At 39.8% G+C, this 22,578-nt stretch overlaps 2 long non-coding RNA genes across 2 annotated transcripts; one reads left to right on the top strand and one right to left on the bottom strand.

Annotated features, from left to right (window-relative positions):
* Positions 1 to 564: 564 nt before the first annotated feature.
* Positions 565 to 2,983, bottom strand: LOC108955921. The gene is made up of 2 exons (XR_001982115.2): positions 1,937 to 2,983; positions 565 to 841 (listed from the first exon to the last, which is right to left on the bottom strand). It is a non-coding gene; the product is annotated as an uncharacterized LOC108955921 (long non-coding RNA).
* An 18,200-nt stretch (positions 2,984 to 21,183) lies between these two features.
* Positions 21,184 to 22,462, top strand: LOC120289998. The gene is made up of 3 exons (XR_005547822.1): positions 21,184 to 21,590; positions 21,779 to 21,960; positions 22,291 to 22,462. It is a non-coding gene; the product is annotated as an uncharacterized LOC120289998 (long non-coding RNA).
* The last annotated feature ends 116 nt before the right edge of the window (positions 22,463 to 22,578 follow it).

Below are 22,578 nucleotides of genomic sequence, written 5' to 3'. Positions count from 1 at the left end.
GCGAAGATGAATGAATCAAGAGCGAGGTAAGTGTTCGACTCATGAAGCCCATTATTTCTGCTTCAATCATAACAACCCATTCAATCGTGGAGCCAGCACGATTACAAGATGGTAGACCTATAAATCCCGAAAGCCACGACTGATAATGGCCGAGAAACATGGGCTATTACACCCGTCAGGAAGAGGGGATGTAAGCTGCGGACGGAACTGTCGACATGAGGTGAGTGATGAAGCAATGACTATCAAGCACTGGATCTTTGAGAACCCGTTTGTGAGCACATGTTGCTACATGTTGCCGAACTCTAGTAGTCACGAAGGATGTTGTTTGCTTTCTTTACAACTGTTGTTAACCGTTGCAAGTGGTTCTAAAAATTAGGATTGTAATTTGAGCAAGGATATGTTCAGTAAGAATTTCACCTGTCACGCCCTGATCCTCAGGCACGCCACATCCCTTACTTTCGGTCGATTTTAAAATGCGATATCTCAGGACTATGTATCGCCGACCCTTTCATTTATATATACACATGCGGAAGCAGTTATAAATCCCTAGATAATAAAACAACGTGATAGAAAAGCAGGCCATATATTTTTCATACTGAAAATTCACAACCACACATTTTTATACGCATCTCATAGTATTCTACAATACTATATATACGTAAGTCTGATCTAACATCTATTCACATGCAAACAAGGTTTGACAAGACAGGACGGGATCTCAGTCCTCATCCAGGTAGTACTCGGGGTCATCCTTGGGGTCCTCCTCCACGTACTCCTCTTCGGGTTCCTCAACAGGGATCTCCTCGTCAGATTCCTCCTCCTTAGGCTCCTCATCCAGGTCCTGAAATGGTTATTCAATAACCATTGATACCACATCTCAGCAAGTTCTACCCCCTAAGACCCAATTAGTAAATTAATACACCTTAGGGCTGCTTATACATAACACGAGTTAGAGGACTTACCTTGGCCTCAGATTCCACCTGCATATTAGCACATATCAAATAGGCACCTAAGCAATCACATTACAGATCGAAGCATCGATCAAATCGACTTAGTCGATTATGTCTCAATCGAATCATTCACTGATCATTTCCATTCTATCGATCAGTCCACAACATCAAATCAAGGCAACGATCAATCAACCTAATCGATTACATATCAACAAGACAACTTCCGAGTCATTTCAACTATTTCAATTCAATTCCCAATTATGAATCACGGTCCTTAGAACACAACTTAATTATAGGTGGTAATTACGGCCCCACCGAGCAATTTTCTTAGATTTAGTGACATCACGGCCCCACTCGGCAAATTTAGATTTAGTGGCATTATCAACCGATGCCCAATTATTCTCAATTAATAACCAAAGATTATTCAATTTAGGAATAAATCCTAAAATCACTAATAAATCAATTTCTCACAAATTAAGGCTCGAATAAATAAACGAACTACACCACGAAAATCAACATGAAATTCTGGTCACCAACCATCCCGGTTGAATTTCTAAAAATAAATAATTAAATAAATAAATACAATAAATTCAATTTAGCACAATCTAAAGCTCAATTAAATAAACAAACTACACCACAATCATCATCATAAAATTCCGGTCACCGGCCATCTTGATTAAATTTCCGGAAAATAAATAATTAAATAATTAATTTCGAAAATTAATATTTAATTCCTAAAAATTCCACTTAGGCCTGAATTGCCTAATTAACACTCGATAAGGGTCGGGAAAAATCCCAAGAAATATCCAATAAGTACTATAGGCAATTATCTATCTAAATATACTAATCGTCTAACTAATATGCAATGCAATCAACTAATAATCGCTAATCCATTCTAATCTAACCACCTAATTACACTTAACTAGCACTAATCAATCTTTAAGTATAATTAGCAAACTAAGAAGGCATTAGTGAGCAAAACTCACATGATTAAAAGCGGAGACTGGGTCACCGAGACGATTGCGCGACGGCGGCCGAAATCGGGCTTTCGACGACACCAGCAGACTTGGACCGGGCCTTAAGCTTGGGCCCAACAAATCTCAGCCCAACTGAGATTTGTTCTTTACTTTGGGCTGAACTCGCTCTTGGGCTTGGGCCGAAATTCACTGGGCTTTGCTAGCTTCTTGGGCTGTTGGACCAAACAATTAAAAGAATCTGTTGGACTAGGCTTGAAGATTGCATATTTTGGCCGAGCAAGAAGTAGCAAGGGCTGCCAAATGAAGAGCTGAATTCGTTGGGCCTGACTTGCGGCCCAAATGGGCTGAACGTGCGTGGCTGCCCAATTGAGGAATCACAGAGCTGCTGGGCTTCGACACTTCAACGGGCTAGAGATGCGCAAGAGAAGAAACGTGGCTTCGCTAGGCTGTTGTTGCTGAAGAAGCCTACGTGGAAATGAAGACACGACGAAGATGGAAGCTGCTCGGTGGATGCTGCTTCGCTGGCCTAACTCGGCTGACTCGGTGGCCGACCAAATTTGGGGACAATTTCTCGCGAACGGACGCAGGCTTCCTCGGTGGTCTTCAGTGTTCGCTTGTTGACCGAAGGAGAGGCAGATGCGGCCAAGTGGTAGCAAAGAAAGGCTGCTCGATCAACCAAAGAGCTTCACTCGATGGGAAATTTGACCGAGATGTGGGCAGTCATGGCTTCAACAAAAGCTGGGAGCGAGAGGAGCTAAGGCTGTCGTTGGCGGTGGATCCATGCACGGGCGTGGGCTTTTGCGGTCAACCAAGGAGCTTCGGTTGTTGCTGCTGTTGACCGAAGCAAGCCAAGAAGTCAGCAGGTGGCAGCTGAGGGGAGGAGAGACCGATGAAGGCGGAGACATGGGCTGCTCCTACTTTTGCGGACTTCTTTGCTGCTGTGGAGCGTGAGATGGGGCAGACCTGGGACGTCTTGAACTGCAGCACACAGAGAGAGAGATTGGGTGGGGCTCCGCTCGGTCTTCTTCCGTGCTGCTGCCGGAATTGTCGCACCAATTGGGGGGGAATGATGGAGAAGCAGCTCATGGCAGCATGATGGAGAGGATAAGGGAAAGAGAGATGGATAGAGATGAGAGGTAAGGGGCTCCACCAAGCCCACTTTTTCCACAAAAATATGCTTCCAAACCTTGCCCAAGAAGTTTCATCACTTGGCTGCAATTTGGCCACATAAACACACCACACAACTCCTCAAATGGTCCAATTTTGCTAGGCTTAAGGGAGGGTACGAATTTGTAAGAATTGGCTTCAATTGGCCACTTGATCCACGTCAAATCCATCTCAATTGGCCTCCATAAAATCAACCAACGCCTCAATGTCTAAATTGCTACTTTTCCTCATCCAATAACCCATCTTGCATTTCAATTTTGCGATCGAAACCATCTTCAGCCTTTTCTGCACAAAAATGACCCGGCAACGACTTTTTCCCAAAAAGTCTCGATTGTCAAAAAAATCTTTTGAGACTGAGTCGATGTTCCTAAAATTTATTATGACAAGACAGAATCTTCAATTTCTGAAATCGGACTCAAATTGACAGTTAATTTCACTCGGGCGCGTTTTTAGCGTGACCTAGGTTATCTGGTAGTTTTCAGAACTTTTTAGGACAAATGACCCGTGGTCGATTTTCTTCAGGCCACGATGAACCCACTCGACACATTAGCGACTTTCGGTTGTCGTGAAAATCTCAAAGATTCAAATATGGACACATGGTACCAAAACGACAGTAAAATCAAATTAGTGTTGGTCGACGAGAGTTTTCCAATTTAGTGGAGTCACCCACGATCGGTCACACATCTCAGTCGAACCAACCTATTATCTTAATTCGATTTTTAACTGTACCATAATGATTTCTAAAGATGAGCACGGTCAAGAAATCAATTTTTGGTCGAATTCTCAAGTCTATCTGCCTTAAAGTTCTTAATAGCTTACCCAGTTAGTCTAGTTATCTCGTGAGTAGCCAACTCAGAGGAAAACACTGTAATCGCATCAATAAAATGCCCAATTTATCTAATCAAAATCAGAGTCCAAAAATCTGGATGTCACACCACCAATGAATCGGGGTGCATAACCATGGGTTCCAATGTATGAGATCTTGTAGCACTTATCAATGAGGCCCTATTGATTACTATTTGCTATGTTCCTCTTCACTTTCTGAACTTGGCCCATTTGATTCGTTCGAAAGTCACATGCTCAAGTTCATCTGCATGTGCATGAATTGAAGAATTAGCTAAATCCCCATAAAAAAAAGATGGGCATATGCTCGTTCGTTGAGAAACTTGACTGGGGATCGATCCTTGTGAACGTGTCTCGACTGTTGTCCTTTTGGGGGTTGGCGTGCTGATATTTATTGATGGATATAGCTAGGTGATATTCCTAGCTTGGTAGTGAAGAAACGTTTTCAGATTAGGCGCCGCCCCTTTGTCCAAATCAAACCATCTAAACCATAGTCATCAATTAGTATGCCTAAGAACCAGTGGAACTGCCAATTTTTCGCAACACTTCATCTTTTAAAGAAAGCAGAGTAGGTGATCTAGATGCTAAAGACTTGTTTGTTGGCTGTCAAAGCAGCTTCCTAAGATTGAGGTAGCTAGAAAACCGAACATGTAGGAGGAGAATTCAAAGGTTTGCGTACCTGATTTGGAATCCAACGTTCTTTATGCGGAATGACGACGATCCAATGCTCAAACGACGAGCCAATGCTTAGGTTCTTCTCCTCTATGACCCTCGGTTCCTGGCTCGATGAGACCGCCACTCACAACTCACAGCTTGCCTTATGTGAGGTGAGAGAGAGAGAGAGAGAGAGAGAGTTTGTGGAAGAATCAGGGTTAGAGGATGGACCTTAGCGCTATTTATAGAGTTTTGAACGGGTTCTCTCATCACGGGTTAGGCCCAACTCGACCCACACAATGCCAAACCTATATTCGACCATTAAGAAAACCTTATACGTTACCTTATTAGACCAACCCCGTAAAACAGTAATTACAATCTCAATTAATATAGTTCACATAAGGAAAATTCTTATATTCTCCCACTTGAGCTATATTAATTGAGACTGTACTTTATGCGCGCACATTTATGTTGGTCTAGTGGCAATTCTTAATAATCAATCATATCCCATAAAGTCTCAAATACCGAATCATGGCGGTAACTGCATGTATTCATACAGAGTCTTCCATGGTTACAAATGCTTTCAATTTTATTAATATGGATTGAATATGGTTGTGTGGCAAATGAATAACACCTCATGAAGAGCAATACCTTATGTGTTATCTTCCTTGTCGGTCACTATCTCTTACATTAAGTGTCACAGAAAACCAGATGTGCCACTAGAGAATATCCTTATGGTTCTAATGAACCCACATATGTCTTATCTTTATGGTTAACTTTTCTTTATGTGTAATCAAGACATATGTTCAAGGCTGATTATTAGATGCCCCTAGCCTTTACTCAAGGCTTACACAATACTTTGAGATTTTCATTACATATAACCAAATCAATATGGTAACCACACATTCATGAACACTTTATTGAATGTGCAACGCATATAAGCTTTATTAGAGCAAAATCAAAACAACTTCCACTAAATAACAACATCCAATGATCCTCCTTAACCCATGTCATGACATGTTGCTTAGGTACACAAGGGCAAAAATCATTAATTAGCGGGTCTACAACCACACCATTTGTGGAAACATGCTCTACTGTAATATCACCATTCTGTATCATTTTGTTATGGTCAAAAACTTGACCGTTATATATCGAGACCCCTCGAGACTCTTATTGTTGTTGACAAACAATACCGAAGAGTTATTGTCTCGACACAATCGTATGAGTTTATTTATAATATCAAATATGATCAACTCTTTAATGAGGTTCTGAACTCAAATATCCTGAGTAACAACTAAAAGGCATGCTATAAACTATGTTTATATGGTAAATGATAACATAAATTTCTATTTTATCGGTTTGTCATAACACTGCACCTTCTGCTAATACAAAGATATATTATGCTATTGTTAACACCTAAATTTTGGCGACTCAGTCATTGATTTTTTGCATAAAAATTAGGGATTAATTTTAACCTCTAAAAAAAATGCATCAGAACAAATAAAATGAAAAAAAAAAAAAAAAAAATGGAAAATTGATTTGATTGATTATGTATGGGAATTTGAAATTCTAATGAATATTCAGATTTTGATAAATATAAAAACAATTGAAAAATCAGGTAAACAAAGGGCAAATATTCGATAAAATGAAAGGAATCAAGTAAAATCGAGTTGATCACGAAATTACGCTCCGATTTGCAGGCTTAGTTTAATGCAACAGAAGATGGAACTCGAAAGTTGCCATGGAAAGCGGTTGTTTGGAAATCACTATAAAAGAGTCACAATTTTCGTGACCAAAAGGGGGGGACCGGAAAAATTGAGAGAAAAAAATTCAGAAGCTTTCTTTCCATCTAAAGAGAAAACCGTTTCTCTTTTCTTTCTCTGACAAGAAAAGAAAAAAAAAAGAAAGAAACAATGAGATAGAAGAGACGTGAGTGCAGCGAGAGAGAGAGAAGTGACGTGAGAGACAGGTGAGGAGAGAGAAAAAAAAGAAAGAATCACTGTGCATCTTCTTCCTCCCACACCCATCGCTTGCGTCTGCACCGTGAAGCTCGCCGACACCACCCCTGTCGCTCGTCCGCAAGCACCGCGCGACACCTCTATAACCACCCGTCCTCTTCCGTCGCCGCACCATAGCAGCCCGCGACCCAGCGTTTGACGTCGTTACCACAGCAAGCCGATGCTGTCGCCACTCGCCACCGCCTAAACAGCCTTCGCTTGCGCACCTAGCAACTTCCGCGTTTCCATGCCCGCACCAGCAGCGCCGGATGCCAGAAGCCCCGACATCGACGCCTTTTCAGCGCCTTCATCCGCGATTGCACCTTCGCCTCTGTCAGAAAAATAGAAAACTTGAAGATTTGGAGAATTGTATACTATTTTTCTCTATTCCTTTCAGTATGTAATTACAATATATTTATAATACAAAGTGTCTAAATAACAAAGGAATAAAAATATACACAATATCCCAAAGATGTACATAAAATATTCCCTATAATCAAAAATCAATTAAGATCAATCGGCATCGGCAACGGCTTCAACACTCCCCTCAAGCTCGGCGGTCTATACACATCGAAGACGCCTAGCTTGTTTAATAGATACGAATGTTGCCTTTGACATAAGGCCTTGGTAAAGATGACCGCGGTTTGCTCTGCCGTTCTTATCCCTCTTGTTCTGATCACCCCCACTTTGGATCTTGTCTCGAATGAAGTGACAATCAACCTCTATATACTTTGTCCTTTCATGGAATACTGGGTTCATTGCAAGCTTAAGTGCAGCATCATTATCACAAAATAGGACAGTGGGCTCCTTTATTTGTACACCAAGGTCTTGAAGAAGGCCTCTTATCCAGACTATCTCACAACTAGTCTTTGCCATTGCTCGGTATTCTGCCTCAGCGGATGATAAAGACATTGTTGGCTGTTTCTTTGTCTTCCATGAAGTTAGAGAATCCCCTAATTTTATACAGAATCTTGTGACTGATCTTCTACTCATATGGCAAGTAGCATAATCTGTGTCACAATATGCTGTCATTTCCATATTGTTGTCTCGAGATAGCAATATTCCCAATCCAGGACACCATTTCAAGTATTTTATGACTTTCAGTGCTGCATTCATGTGAGACTCAAGTTTCGAGCATGCATAAACCGACTAAGAGTCCGAACCGCATAAGAAATGTCTGGCCTGGTCATGGTCAAGTAAATAAGCTTTCCAACAAGTCTTTGATAAGCAGAAGGATCTTTAAGCAAAGGATCCTTGTTTATAGGTGACAACCCTTTGTCATATTCAGTTATTGTTAACTTGATATTTTGATCGATTGGAACAACAGCCAGCCTAGATCCCGATAAACCTGCTTCTGACACAATTTCTAAGACAAATTTCCGTTGGCTAAGGCAGATGCCCTTTTTTGACCTTGCAATTTCTATCCCGAGAAAGTATTTGGGAGATCCCAAATCCTTAATATGAAACGTAGAATGCAGATACTCCTTGAATCTCTCAATGGCAGACGCATCATTTCCCATAATGAGTATATCGTCAACATATATAAGTAAATAGATTGACGACATACCTTGTTTCCATGTAAATAAAGCATAGTCATGCTTAGATTGCTGGAATTTTGCAGTTGTAAGTGCACTGGTAAACTTGGCATACCATTGACGAGAAGCCTGTTTGAGCCCATATAGGGATTTTCGAAGACGGCACACACTCCCCTCCCCCTGTCTGCGAAATCCCGGTGGAATATCCATATAAATCTCTTCTTCAAGATCTCCATGTAAAAAAGCATTGTGGACGTCCATTTGATGAAGAGGCCAATCACGAATGGCGGAAATGGAAAGAAAGGACCGTACGGTGACTTCTTTGACAACTGGAGAGAAAGTTTCCATATAATCAAAGCCTTCTTTCTGTGTAAATCCCTTCGCAACCAATCGTGCCTTGTAATGTTCAATGGATCCGTCTGCTTTATGTTTGATCTTGTATACCCATTTGCATCCTATGGGTCGACGATGGGAAGGTAAGCGAACAATATCCCAAGTCTCATTCTCGATGAGAGCTTGTAACTCATCTTTCATAGCTTGTTGCCAACGAGGATCCATGGCAGCCTCATCATAAGAGGAAGGTTCATGCTGTGCAGAAATTCTACTAACACATCATCTATGTTCAAGAGAGAGATTAGCAAAACCGACATAGGAGGAAATAGGATATTGTGTACCACACCTTTTTGACGACGAACAAACGTAATCCGTTGTCCATGTTGGTGGTCGAACTATGCGTCTTGATCGCCGAAGATTAGTTGGTTCAGATGAAACATCAACTTGTGAGTTTGCAGAGGTGTCGTCTGCCAGAATATTGGCTTGCGAAGATTCAGGTTCTTCGGAAATATTTGATGAAGGAAGGCTGGATATTTCATTGTCCCCATCCGATGCAACATGTGCATTGACTTCTGAAGATGCTATAGGAGATATTATTTGTGGAAGCATCATCATTGATCCTTGTGAAGGATCGTCTTCATGCAAAAAAGGACGAGAAGACACCAGGGGATCTTCATGCTGTTGTGATGATAGCCTATCCTTGAATGGGAAAACATCTTCGTGAAAGATAACATCTCTGCTGACGAAGAATCTTCCGGTAGATGGATCAAGAACCAAATATCCTTTTTGAAGGGTAGGATATCCCATAAATATGCAAGGGAGGGCACAGGGACCCAATTTGTCCCGAGGGCCCGTGGTAGATACATAGCATAAACATCCAAAAACACGAAGATGACGAATGTCGGGACGTTTTCCAAACAATGACTTGAATGGAGTTTTTCCACTCAAAACTCGAGATGGCATTCTATTGATCAGGTATGCCGCTGTGACCATGTAGTCTCCCCAAAAAATTTCAGGAATTGAAGCTTGATACTTAAGAGCTCGAGCAACTTCTAACAAATGATGATGTTTCCTTTCTACAATCCCATTTTGTTGAGGAGTATAAACACAGGAGCTTTCATGAAGAATACCATTGGAAATGAACAATGAAGAACATTCATGATTAAAGAATTCTCGTGCATTGTCAGTACGAACCCATTGAACGGATTTGTTAAACTGGTTTTTGATTAGGACAATAAAATTTTTTGAGATGTGAAAGGACTTGGGCTTTAGATTGCATAAGAAAAACCCAAGTTGCTCGAGTATGATCATCTACGATAGTTAGAAAGAAGCGTGACCCATCACAATGAGGGGTGTGATATGGGCCCCAAATATCCATGTGTAATAGAGAGAAGGCTCGAGCAGCATGTGATGTGCTTTGTAGAAAAGACATTCTAGACTGTTTAGCCAATGGGCATATAAGACACTTGGGATGAGGAAAAGCGGTGCTATGGCCTAGACGCTGATGGGATAAAGAGACATTTTTATTATGATTGGCATTACATAAGATGCTCTTATTGAAGGAAAAATTCTTTGGAAATGTCATCTAGAAATAAAGTCCCTCGAAATTCCTACTCGAGCCCATCAGTGTCCTAGTCAAAGGGGCCTGGAAGAGACAAATGTTAGAATAAAAAATGACCTTACAGAGATTGTCTTGACAGATCTTAGATACATAAATGAGATTGAACTGAAAATTTGGAATGAAGAGGACATTTTTTAGTGTGATGGAAGGACTCAGCTTAACATCCCTAATTTTATCTATCGAAATATCATTGCCATTTGGGAGGCAAACAGAAGTATGATTCGAAGATTTTTCTAATTTAGAAAAGAACCATTCATCACAGACTATATGGTCACTGGCACCTGAATCAATAATCCATGCATTGCTTGAAATATTGCTCATCAAATAATAAGAAATACCTGCATAACTAGGCATCTTTTCCTGAGTTCCCATCTGATTTAGGGTCCTCATGATTTGTTGCAGTTGGTCATTGCTAATGGATTCATTCACCTTAGCATTTGCTACTATAGAAAATTCTTGTTCCTTCTTCTCCCCTGGTCTTCCATGCAATTTCCAACAATTTTCTTTGGTATGATAAGGTTTTTTGCAATAATCACAAAATTTACCTTTCCATTTGTTGGAATTATTTTCGTTCGAGGATGTGGCCAAATTTTGGCCGTTGGATCTCCTTAAAACGGACGCTGATGCATTGTCAGATCGGGGCGCTACAAGGGCGAAAGGTGGGCCGTCCGATTGCGCGAAGGAGCCATCCGATGGTGTGAAGGAACCTCCACCGTCAGATCCGAAGATTGAATCTCACCCGTTCATTCCTTGCGAGTTGCCCAAACCGTCCGATCTTGCGAAATAATCCTGGCCGTCCATTTGAGATGGATAAAAACCCTCTTCTTCCTCCCGTAACCCTAGCGTTCCCGTTTTTTTTCGAGAAACCTCCATGGCCAGATCTTCCGGAGCTGAGTCGCTACTTCGACAAGGCCTTGGCCGCAAGAACAACGTGGTCCGCAGTCTTCACGTACTCAGACGACGCCAGCCTCTGGGATTCTTCTTGAACCGCAAGTTGGTATATGCGGCCGAGCAGGGGAACTAGATCCATGGCCAAGATCTGGCTACGAAACGGTAAGTAGCTCTCATTCAACACGAGCAGGAAGCGGGTAACCTTCTCCCGATCTTTCATGGCCCGGTATTGGGCCAAAGTCGCCTCGGGTCCCTCCAATTTCTCCTCTGTCATTTTGATTTCGTTCCATAGGGCAGAGAGTTTATTGTATATTGCCGAGATTGATAAATTTCCCTGCTTGAGATCTGATAAAGTTTGCGTTAGCATGAAAATTTTCGCTCTATCTAGCTTACCATACATTTCCCGTAAATTCTCCCAAAATTTCTTTGCATCTTCGGTTAGTGGTACTCCGGCGGCGACCTCCGCCGTGAGGCAATTTCCTATCTAGGTCCGAACAAGCTAGTTGCACTTGCGCCATTGTCGTGCAAGCCGCTCGTCGGATGGCATCGGACGGTGCCGTCCAAAAATCCGTTTTTGTCTTTGGTCACGAGCGCTCGCCGGAGTTCGCGAGACCATAGGGAGTAATTCTCCGGTCCCGACAGCTGCTGGGAGATCAGACGCAGCTCCGGTCCATCGGCGGTCGTGGTGTACAGCGGGTCTCCAGGTTCTGGCATGCCGCCGAGACCTGCAAACGGAAAAAATCCGGGTCCGTAGGCTGGGTAGGGACTGCTCGCCTCGTAGCCAGGACCTGACCCACTCTGACTCGGGAAGGTCCAGTTCGCCCCGTATCCAGGACCCACTCCGAGTATGTGCGATGGATTTTCCTCCATCCCACCAATCCTTCCGGGCTCGATTTGAGGTAAATTCTGAGTCGAACCTCCTTGATTTGGTGAATTGATACAGGTACCCACTGAATGTATGGTCCTATTAAGGGATTTACAGGATTAAATCCTGTGTTGGGCTGTTCAGGTTGCACGAGACCTGTTTGATTTTCTGATGGATACGTCTGTTGTTCTGCAGGGATGATGTCTCCTCTCTGATTGTTGAGGGACTGTGGATTTCCCTCAGAAATACCGGAAGTTGAATCTTCAATCTTCGACATGATTCCTCCCTAAAGAAAAAAAAAAAAAAAAAGGCGTTGCGGAAGCTAGGCCAAGGCGGGAGGCTTTGATACCATGTCAGAAAAATAGAAAACTTGAAGATTTGGAGAATTGTATATTGTTTTTCTCTATTCCTTTAAGTATGTAATTACAATCTATTTATAATACAAAGTGTCTAAATAACAAAGGAATTAAGATCAATCGACATCGGTAACAATATCTTCAACAGCCTCGCCTCCACCTGTGGCACCCGACGACTAGCGATCTGTTGTCCAGCACCGCTTGCGCCGACGACCGCGCCGTGCCTGCCAGCCTTTGCTCGACAACCGCGCTTGCAGCAGCGCCTAACGCCCTCGCCGAGCCCTTGCCACGTCTCCGTTCACCACTGCGCCTTACCCGCGACTCCGCACCACCCCCGCAACAGCCCACTCGCCACTGTCCTCCTTCTCGCGCCAGTAGCCCGCGCTGCTCCGCAACCGCCCGGTGCCCAACGCCCCTGCAGCGCCTCGGTCCCCTCGGCGAGGTACGACGCCGGCCCCCATTCGTCCGATGCCCACTAACGCTGCTGGAAGTCCCTTCATTTAGGTAGTTAGTTTTACTTTTACTTTTATTTTTTATTTTTTATGCCATTTTATTATCATTTTTTAAGTTTTGTTATTATTGTTTAAATTAGAACTTAGTATGTCAATATTGATTTCATGAATTTTGTAGGCATTATCCGCAGGAATTTGTCCAGAATTTTTATAATTATTAATTTGATCCATAAGATGTCGGATCATTTTTTTAATTATATTACTTTTTGGGCTTTTTGGTATTATTTTGGTTGTTAAATCATTGCAATTATTAATTTGATCTGTAAGACTTAGATTTTTACTTATTTTGAACTCTTTATCGTGATAATTAAGGTTAAAATAATCATTAATTTGACCTGTGAGACAACATGTTATTTTTAGGTTATTTTAATCATTTATTTGTTGACTATATTGATTGTTTAGATTTAATATCTATTTAATAATTACTCATCATAAAAAAACTATAAAAAAAAAAAATCAGAATCTTGCATGAGCATATAGACTTAGTAAATCGGACATGTAGGTTTAGTAAATCATTTTTTAGGATTATATTTTTAGGATTGCATTTTTAGATAATTATTTTTAAATAAGTAAGGGTTGGACCTAAATAATTTTTTTTTTTTTTAAAATAGGGTTTTAGATAATGTTTGCACATTTTAGTCTCATTTTTCCAAAAATAGTTTTCTAAGATTAGATAGCTTTTAAGTCAAATTAATCCCTAAAATATTTAGAAAATTATTTTCTTTAGATATTTTAATTAGGTTTTTTATTAATTTTGAATTTCAATAAAGAAAATACAAAAATATGAGATGCATATTAAGTAGTTTGCATAATAGGATCACTTGATTAGAATTTATTTAGTAGTAAAATTAGGTCATGAGGTGCATATTAATTAGTTTGCATAATAGGATCATTTAATTAGAATTTTTTTATTAGTAAAATTAGGTCATTTTGTTAAAATGCATGTTTTATAAAAAAATTCTAATTTCAAGAAAACTCAAAAAAAAAAAAAATAATTACTTGCTTTGTGTGATGCAATTTTTTTTTTTATTTGAATGTTTAACAATGATTGGGCATATGTGTGATCACCCCATTACATGATAGTAATTTAGGTAAAAATAAATCCAAGCTACCTGCAACAACGTTTTTGAAAATTAAAAAGAAATGGTACTGAAATGGTATTAAAGAAATTTAGTGTAACCAAGTCCCTATACCCTTAGTCTCTGGGTCGTAGGAGTAAAATAATTATCCCATTATTTTACTTAAGTGTCTAATCGACCTACCATAAATCGATTAGTGGCGACTCCTAAATAAAATTCATTTGCATGCTAAATATTTGAATCTAAATTGCGAATTGGTATGGGTTTATGAGAGCCCGATCTGAGTTTAAAGACTTAGTAGTCCATTAACCTAGTTTTAAGTGGTGCACCCGAAATTTAGGTGGCGATAGCTATCAACTTCTTGTTATCCTTATAGCTAGTAAAATTTGCATTCGAGGACCCTACTAACTCTAGATCCTGAACATATTTGTCAATATATAGTTTTCTTATCCTTTTCAGTGTCTCAAAACCTCATTAGCAGCAATCTAGTGATCATGTCTTAGGCTTGATTGATATCTACCTAAAAGTTTTGCTACAAAAGTTACATCTAGTCTAGTGCGAACTTAAGCATGTATGATACTTGTAAACGCACTAGCTTAAAGCGTATCTTTTATTTGGATTTTCCCAAAATTTGAACAAGGATAATGCCAGATATTTAATCTATCAGCCCTAACAATAGCAGCAAGTCCTGGCTTATTGAATATTTTCAAACTACAATCAACATATACAATCTAAGATAAGTTTAACGTGTGCCAAGAACAATTTTTATAGATCTCAATGCCAATGACAAAAGGTACTTGACCAGGGTCTTTCAAGTCAAAATTCCTCGACAATATTTATATTATCTTATGCAGTAATCCTATATTGCTATAGCAAGCAAATTATCACTTACAAGGAATCTGAGAAAACTAAATTTTCTCCCACTGACCTTGTAGTATATACAGTGATGTATTCTACTCTCAATAAAACTGAATGATGTGATAATATTATAAAACTTCAGGCATCATTTGATCTACAGACTCTTTTAATGCCATAAATAAGGGTTTTCAGTTTACACACAAGCTTACCTAAATCATCCACTGCAAAACCTTTGGGTTATACCACATAGACTTCTTTATTAGGATATTAATTAAGAAACACAATTAGAATGATCTATCTAATGTAACTCCATAAAAATGAGCCAGTAATACCATATTCACTCGAAAATAGTCTTTAGAAAATATTAAACTTCTCTCTAAGTGAAATCTTTTTATTAGCAATTAGAGTTTAAACTTCTCAATGTTTCCCTTAAAATTTCTCTTAGTCTCACCCTTAACCAATTTAATAAGCTCCCAAACATTATCACATTTTATAAATTGCATCTCGTCTTTTCATTACGTCTAACCACAGATCAGACCGAGGACAAAAAACAGCATTTGCACATACAAGTCACTAGTTCGACCACGTAGCAAATATCGTAATCATACTCTTATGATAGACTATATAGTATGGTGGTATAACTGAACATATTTCCGTAACAGATCTCTTGAGTAGAGCTATAATCACTTCATCCTATACCTGAGAGGTTTGAGAAACTTCATCAAGAATCATATCAATAACAATATCCTGAACCTCACAAGTTTAATTTGTGCTATAAAAGACTCAACAATTTTCTGTATAGGGAAAGATAAAGACACAATGGTCTCCACCATACCATTACTTTAATAGTCTTAGAGCAACTATCTTCTGCATTTTCACTGAACTCTAGAGACTTCGCTATCTGTGATTTCACAATTCTTATGCTTCTATTGGGATAATAAAACCCAATATCCCTTCAAGTTAAGTTTACATTTGATCCACAACTCAAAAGGGAGCCCATAGAACACCTTTGATAATAATACGGTTTAATGCATAATGGGCTTTTCGCCCATAGAAAACTTGATAAGTTAGTCCTAGTAATCATACTCACTATCATGTCCATGATAATGAAATTACGCCTTTCGGCCACAACAATTTGTTCCAAGATTTTCGGATATGGTAAACTAAGTTATCATCCTAGAATCTTTCAAGTATTTGACAAATGGCCCTTTAAGCTATCAAATATTGACATATTTGTCAAAATAATTACTATTGTGGTCATATCTGACAATCTTTAAGGTTCATCCCAACTGTTTCTTGGCTTTAGTCTAAAAGAATTTGAATTTATCTAAAGATTCAGATTTTTCTTTAATCAAAAGGAAATAGTCGTCAATATTTCTATACAACTTTACCATATATGGTCACCAATATCAATGTCAATAACCTCTAACAAGTTAGGACTTCAGACTGCAGTTTTCTTCTTTATCTTTATCATCTTACTTCTACAATAGTCTACTTAAGTCTTTAGGCAACATTTAAGAGTAAACAAAATATCAATATTATCAGTCTTTCTACTCTTTCTCTAGACATATAATCAAAACATTCATGCTACAATGCATAAGATTGTTCTTCAGGTAAATCTCTATTGGAAACAACATTTTCAATTTTAAAACGACATATTTATCCTTGGGAGGTGAACACAACTAGTACAATTCATTTGACCCATTACAACATCTAACTTCATTTGATTTGGAAAACATTAAAATAACAATATTCTTTGTTTCAAAAGAATAGCTGCACACTTCCAGACATGATATAGAAACTAAGTTTCGTCTAAATGAAGGTACATGAAAGTGTTTTTCAATGTTAACTACTAACCAGTATTGATAGTCAAAACAACATCTCCCACTAAAACAACGTTAAATGTTGTTTTACATGATAAGTTATGATTCATTCTAATTTAGCTTTCTTAGATTTATAAATCCCTTTATGGTAATATTATGTTACACCACTATCTAGCCACCAAGAACTAGATGAGGCTTTTGATAGGAATTGAATTCATAAATGAATGCCAATGAATGCCAATCTCTCACTCATGCTTGGACAAGTAAGTTTTATATCATTACAATGTCTTTATGTGTCATTTCTTCTCACAAAAACAGTGAATGATACCATTTTTCTTAATGATGATATCCTAAGACCAAATTGTCAGAATAACCAATGGTTTCATAAATTCCTTCATGAGTATGATTTTGGACTTGCAATCTACCATCTGTAGGACGTAATCCTTAACCTCATTAAAACCTTGCATTTATACCAATCTTGACAATAGACAAGACACAATTTCAAGTCACCAAGGCTTTCATCATCATTCTAATAATGCAGTCAGCTGGTAAATGATTTTCAAGTGTTCTTAAATAGAACACTTTATTGATGATGGACAAATTCAATTTCCCATTCCTAAGCAACAAGGAATACATTCTAATTCTATATAATTAATAATGAGATTCTTCACTTATTCAAAGTAAGAGCAATATGAACATCTACCAGCATCCATCCTTAACAGAAAAATCTTTTCTCTACTTAAAATTTGACCAATAGGAACCTCGATTATAATGGAGTTACCATTACAGATAATGTAACATAATAACAAGCAACATATGTAATTGGCACCATATGAGTACTAGGTAACTTGAAAACCTTATAAGTACACATCCTAAGAGTTACACACATCATCATATAAATACCTTTGGGTAGAATATATGGCATGCAATTGCATACTCTCCACATGATAGCGGTCATGAGAATATATTTTAACCTTTTGCAGATTCACTACCTTCAAGTGTATGAACCACTAGGGTCAATCACTCCTCAACCATATGTTGTGCATGCATCTTTCCATGAACTAACACACAATTACCTCCTTTGGGAGTATAAACATGCATCAGAACAAAAGACATTACATTACGATATGAGATCAATGTTTCTCAAATCCAATCAAGTGTGCCACTTTGGCGGTCACAACCCAATTGAATCATCAAAATTATCTCATATTAAGGATAAAACTTTATGACTCACATTCACCTTTCACATGTGATTTTAGACTTGATGACGGGGGCAATTCGTCACATAAATCACACTTCAGGCCAATCACATTAATCTATTTGTTAATACATAGTGAACCTTATACATGTTATCAATGAATCAATGCTCTACACATTCCTTATGTGATAATATACATGTGAACTCGTAATGTATTTTCAAAACCATAGAGAAATACACAAAAAATACCCAAAAAATACCCCTAAAATCACGTATCTTAGGGTTTCACATGCATTTTCACATTTATAAAATCATCAAAAATATAAAATAAACATATAATAGTGTAGAGAACATCCATACGAGCACAACAGTCCAAACCATGCTCCAATCGGACCTCCCACGCGCCTCATGCGCCTCTAGAATGTGTGGCGCGTGATATGCACGCGCTGGCGCTCGGAAATCAGCCCGAAGCTAGTCCGACCGGTCAATGAGCCGAATTGGTCAACGGTCAACCCAACAGACCTGGGTCGGGTCAAACCGATCAACTCGGGTCATGTCGATCTGATTAACGCCAGGTCGGGTCTATGGTGGCATCATCAATGACGTCACATGCCACGTGGCAATTGCACGTAAGGCGGCATACGTGACATCATGATGACGTCATCATAGGACACATGTCCATGGTGGTGGCGAAATCGGCGTGATGACGTCATCATCGCCGAGGCAGTGCGCTCGCATGAAGCTGCGTGGTGGTCCACACGTCAGCGCGCATGAGCACGCATGCATGCATGTGAGGCCATGCGACCGTGCGCATGAGCGCGCGTGCGAGCGTGTGAGGCGGCGGGGCGGTGCGTGGCACCGCCTCTGAGCTCCGTCTCGACACGTGGTGGAGCGTGCGGCCATTTCCGGCATCTTCTGATGATATTCTACCCACCAAAATGCTCGTATGGATGAGTAGAAGCCATTTATACAATAAAAATGCACTTTCATCGGACCAAAATTCATGAAAACGGGTGAAATGTTCCAAGGGCAAGTGAAATTCGAAATTCTCATCGCCAACATATTTGGTCTCCGCCAGAGGCGTGCCACCCACTGAAACGCTTAGTTCGACAAGATGAATCCAAATATGTTTTCAAAACCAAGTTTCAATGGCCAAAATTTCCGAAAATGGGCTAGAAGCAACAGTTCGGGTTCTAGGCTATGAGGCTCTAATACCAAATGTTGGCCGCCAAAGCAGCTTCCCAGGATCGATGTAGCTAGAAAACTGAACATGTAGGAGGAGAATTCAAAGGTTTGCGTACCTGATTTGGAATCCAACGTTCTTTACTTGGAATAACGACGATCCAACGCTCAAACGACGAGCCAATGCTCAGGTTCTTCTCCTCTATGACCCTCGGTTCCTGGCTCGATGAGACCGCCACTCACAATCTATATAGCATTGACATGGACACGCGACAAGTGACACGACACGTCGACACGTCATTTCTTAAAAATAGAGAATTCCGACATGTTCCGACACGTTGTATATTAAATATATTTTTATATATAAATACATGAATAAAAAATAAAATAGCCTAGAATTAATTTACACGAAAAATATTAAAATAATATCATTCATCATTTTAATTTGTTATAATAATACATAAAACTTAGAGGAAAAAAACATTGTTTAAAGAAAAATGCTGAAATGATATTTTTAAATTTATTTATTTACAATATATAGCATTTTTTTATTACTTAATTCATAGTAAAAGACTTTTAAAAAAAAATAAAAAAATTCTAAAAAAACAAAACTGAAAAAAAAAAAATTGATCCCATGTGTGTATATTTATAACATTTTTTATTACTTCTTTTACTACTTCTTTTTTGTATATTTATATTTTGACCCCTTAAGTATTAGAAATTTTTAAAATTGACCCCGTGCGTGTCGAAATGGCGTGTTGGAATTATGGACTTACGTATTGGAGCGTGTTGGAGAGATTTTATCACGTGTTAGATTTTTCAACACTTGTTGACCGCGTGTCGGGACGTGTTGGAGCGTGTCAGACACGTGTCGGAGTGTCGGATACGATACGAAGGCTCCTGGAGAGTGTCGGTGCTACACAACTCACAACTCACAACTCACAACTTGCCTTATGTGAGGTGAGAGAGAGAGTTCGTGGAAGAATCAGGGCTAGAGGAGGGAGCTTAGCGCTATTTATAGAGTTTTGAACGAGCCATCTTATCACGGGCCTGGCCTAACTCGGTCCACACAATGCCAGGCCTATATTCGACCATTAAGAAAACCTTATGCCTTACCTTATTAGACCAACCCCGTAAAATGGTAATTACAATCTCAATTAATGTAGTTCACATAAGGAAAACTCTTATATTGTCGTCATCCATGCATCAAACGGAACGATCGACTAGAATTATTCCTAAAACTGGGACTAGGTAGTGTAGATTAAAGAAATTGACAGGAACAGTCTTTTAGTGAGTGAACAATCCTCTGAAGTTTATTGAAAGTATTCGAAAGGTCATACCACAACAGCCTCGCAATCTGTATTAGAAGCTCTTGTGCTCCAATCTCAAGAGATTGAGGCACTGAGGGTGTTCGTTCCTCATGCCCGCAATCCGAAACTGTGTGGAGTGCCATTAGTCCCGTGGTTGCCGTCGGCCTCCATCGCCATCAACATCTTCCTTCTCGGGTCCATCGACAAGGACTCGTTCATTCGGTTCGGGATCTGGACCGGCTTTCTGTTAGTCTACTATGTGCTGTTGGGATTACATGCATCATATGACGCCGCCAAGGAATTTGGGGAGAGCAAGGCTCAGAAGGTGAAGAGGATTGAAGAAGGAGTTTGAGACTAGATGCGCCGACTTCATTTATGTGTACACATTGAAAGCAGGGTCTAAGATATTGTACTTATGGTAAGCTGGGCAGAGCAAGAAATTGTGGTTTTAATTCTTCTAGAAATTGGGTTAGGGGGTATGCGTTGTGCTGATCATTTCTTAGATGACTATTTGAGAAAAAAATTAAAAAATTATTAAAAATGTTTATGTTACGTAAGGCATCCAACATTTATGTTAGCGATTTTCGATTAAAATTGATTGAATAGATTCAATTAGCAAAATATAAAAAAAGTCCACAACTCAATTGACATAGTTAAAATGTGTAAAATTAAATGGGTAAATATAATAAGTTTAGGAATTTTTGGACAATTTTTCCTACTAAAACTCTCTATGGGGTAAATGTAGGTGGAATGACGCATCTAGCAGGGCGGGAATACAAAGCGCTTGGAATATGGATACCATGAGGGTAAACAAGACCGCGAGATTGACTTGACACTTTGTCCAACTAAAGATGGGACAGCCCGAGGGAAACTATACACCGTCTTCCTCGAGGACCGATGAGGATTCTCCCTACACACGATGATAGAAGAAATGGTTGGAATCCTCGGGGCATATGGAGAAAAAGGATGATACGACTTGAAAAATGACAAGGAGCAACATGAAGTTGCTTCCTTTTTTTTTTTTTTTTTTTTTTTTTTTGGTCGAAAGAGAACTTATATTATATTAGAGATTAATACAAGCGGAAGCATCTGAAGAAAGAACATTAAGAAAGGAAGGCGGAGGAAAGAAAAGCCAGTTTGTCGATGGGCCTTGATCCCGATGGGCTTTTGCAGCCCAATCAGCTGCTAGGTTTGCCGTTCGTGGAATATGTCGAAGCGAAAGGTGAGGGCATTGCTGAAGAAGATCTTCCAGAATCGCGAACAGATGACTCTCCTTCCATGGCGGCTGCTGTTTCGTCCGAACGATCTCCACCAGCTGCAAGCAATCAGATTCAATCACAAGTGGCTGAAGATGGAGACCCTTCTGGATGATCCGTTGAAGAGCAGACATAAGAGCGTAGATCTCGGCTTGGAATGGCGACTGAGCAGGCACAGATCGGGTAAGCACATCCGTCAAAATTCCTCTACTGTCTCTGTAAACGCAAGCTATGGATCCTTGCTCAGATGCTGGGCGAAAAGCCCCATCAATATTGCATTTGATAAAGCCTTCCGTTGGGGGGTCCATTCGTGCCCTAGACTGATCTGACCCTTTTGAATCTTCTTTGGCGAGGGTTGGATGACCTTGAAGATAATGCGTTGGGAGAGGGCTTCATTGACGACAAGAAGAGAATCCAACGGAGAGTGGCGAAAGACGGCGTTGTTTCGATGTTTCCAAATTTCCCACAGAGATGAGCAATCACTTCGAAATCCAGAGACTCTCGAGGGTTAGAAATATAGTCTACAAGCCAAGCATCAAGTCTGCGTACTGAGGTAGGACATATACTGACTCTGATATCTTCATGGTTCCATATGTCGTGAGTCCAAGGGCAAAAGAAAAACAGATGCTCTATTGTTTCTGGTATAGAGTTATGGCAGAGGGTACAAAAGGGGTGCTGAATGATATGTCGCTGGTAAAGGTTCTGTTTTGTGGCTAATGCGTTTTTACAAGCTAACCATAGAAAAGCTTTAAGCTTGGGCACTGTCTGCATATTCCAAATTTTTTTCCATAACATAGGCGGGTTAGTATAAGAGGATGATGGGGTTTTAATTATGTGCTGAGATTGTGCAGAGAGATAATGATGACAACTCTTCACTGAGTAGGTACCAGAAGATGTCTCTGTCCAAACCAGGTGATCGTGGTGAAGAAAAGGATTGATAGGAGTGTTGAGAATGGCTTTACTAACCTGGTGATCGAAGAATGAAGTAACTGAGGAAGACTTCCATTCAGAACGTTGAGAATCAATGAGATCAGCAACAAGTGCTGGTTCGCCCTCAGCAGGTAAGCCTCCTATCTGACCTTGAAGTTGCTTCCTTTAAACACGGGAAGATTCGGAAATTCTGATGTTGAAAAGGGGTCCGAAAATGCGGAACCAAATGGAAGAAAGTTGG

The sequence above is a fragment of the Eucalyptus grandis genome, chromosome 11 (assembly GCF_016545825.1).
Source record: "Eucalyptus grandis isolate ANBG69807.140 chromosome 11, ASM1654582v1, whole genome shotgun sequence".
In the NCBI taxonomy this organism is placed as follows: Eukaryota; Viridiplantae; Streptophyta; class Magnoliopsida; order Myrtales; family Myrtaceae; genus Eucalyptus; species Eucalyptus grandis.
This window is presented reverse-complemented; position numbering and strand designations above follow the sequence as displayed.